General features: G+C 50.8%; 1 pseudogene; it reads left to right on the top strand.

Moving 5' to 3' along the window:
- Positions 1-1,315: 1,315 nt before the first annotated feature.
- Positions 1,316-1,433, top strand: LOC126199757 (5S ribosomal RNA; annotated as a pseudogene).
- The last annotated feature ends 490 nt before the right edge of the window (positions 1,434-1,923 follow it).

Here is a 1,923-nt window from a genome sequence, read left to right as displayed (position 1 = left end):
AGTACCCAGGACAACCACCTCTGGCCGTAATAACGGCCTTGATGCGCCTGGGTATTGAGCCAAACAGAGCTTGGATGGCGTGTACAGGTACAGATGCGCATGCAGCTTCAACACGATACCACAGTTCATCAAGAGTAGTGACTGGCGTATTGTGACGAGCCAGTTGCTCGGCCACCACTGACCAGACGTTTTCAATTGGTGAGAGATCTGGAGAATGTGCTGGCCAGGGCAGTAGTCGAACTTTTTCTGTTGTGACTTGGCAAGACAGCCAAGTCACTATGCGAAGATGCCGAAAGGCACGCGTTTAAGCTCACGCAGACTGGCGTGAGGTCTGGAACAGGACAATGTCTTGAGAATTGCAAATTAAGTACGAAGATCTTGGAATACTTAACTTTAATCCATAATTGGTGTACATCGCTCTTGACGGTACATTAATAACAATGTCAATATAAACTGGTAATGGCGCCTTGCTAGGTCGTAGCAAATGACGTAGCTGAAGGCTATGCTAATTATCGTCTCGGCAAATGAGAGCGTATTTGTCAGTGTAGCATCGCCAGCAAAGTCAGTTGTACAACTGGGGAGAGTGCTAGGAAGTCTCTCTAGACCTGCCGTGTGGTGGCGCTCGGTCTGCAATCAGTGATAGTGGCGACACGCGGGTCCGGCGTATACTGATGGACCGCGGCCGATTTAAAGGCTACCACCTAGCAAGTGTGGTGTCTGGCGGTGACACCACATTTTCTGTATCCAGAAATTCCCGTACAGGACCTGCAACATGCGGTCGTGCGTTATCCTGCTGAAATGTAGGGTTTCGCAGGCATGGAATGAAGGATAGAGACACGAGTCGTAACACATCTGAAATGTGACGTCCACTGTTCAAAGTGCCGTCAATGCGAACAAGAGGTGACCGAGACGTGTAACCAATGGCACCCCATACCATCACGCCGGCTGATACGCCAGTATGGCGATGACGAATACACGGTTCCAATTTTAATGGCCAGTAGTGTAATATCTACGAGCCAGTCATGAAATTTCCAAAGATCCGGGCTGCATGGAATGCTTGGAAACCATTGTAGACGCGCACGGCACTGACGCCACGGACCAAATGACTACGTGGAACACACGAAGACACAAACAACACTGAGGACAAGCTGTCCAGGCGCGCGCGACTCTTCAGTGAGGCTGAAAAGAACGAGGGAGAACTAAGTCAAGAGCGAAGCGACAACCACACTAAACCAGATCAGACAGAAGAGCAGACAGGCCTCATGTATCGACAGACAGAGGCCGTACAGCATTAAGGAGTATGCTTGTAAAATGTGCCAACGGTCTTGCCGCAGTGGTATCACCGGTTCCCGTCAGATCACCAAAGTTAAGCGCTGTCGGGCTGGGCTAGCACTTGGATGGGTGACCATCCGGTCTGCCGAGCGCTGTTGGCAAGCGGGGTGCACTCAGCCCTTGTGGGGCAAACTGAGGAGCTACTTGATTGAGAAGTAGCGGCTCCGGTCTCGCAAACTGACATTCGGCCGGGAGAGCGGTGTGATGACCACATGCCCCTCCATATCCGCATCCTGTGACGCCTGTCGGCTGAGGATGACACGGCGGCCGGTCGGTACCGTTGGGCCATCATGGCCTGTTCGGGAGGAGTTTAGTTTTAGTTTGGTTTGTAAAATGTCGCATGAAATCATTGGCAGACATTGCCCGTGAGTTTCAATGTGCTACCAACAGTCCATCCAGTGCAAATGATTATGCGTAGGGAATTATAAATAATGGGGTACAATGGTCCAGCAGTTGCTTGTAAGCTGTACATTTCTTGATATTAAGAGACCCTTGATGTGGTGCAAACGGTGACCCCACTGGATAGTGGGTGACAGGAAACGTGTGATTTGGTGTGATGAATCACGCCATATCCCGTGCCAATTCGATGGT

Source organism: Schistocerca nitens, chromosome 8 (genome assembly GCF_023898315.1).
Source record: "Schistocerca nitens isolate TAMUIC-IGC-003100 chromosome 8, iqSchNite1.1, whole genome shotgun sequence".
Lineage (NCBI taxonomy): Eukaryota > Metazoa > Arthropoda > Insecta > Orthoptera > Acrididae > Schistocerca > Schistocerca nitens.
Note: the sequence above shows the minus strand (reverse complement) of the source record. Positions and strands in the feature narration are given on the sequence as shown.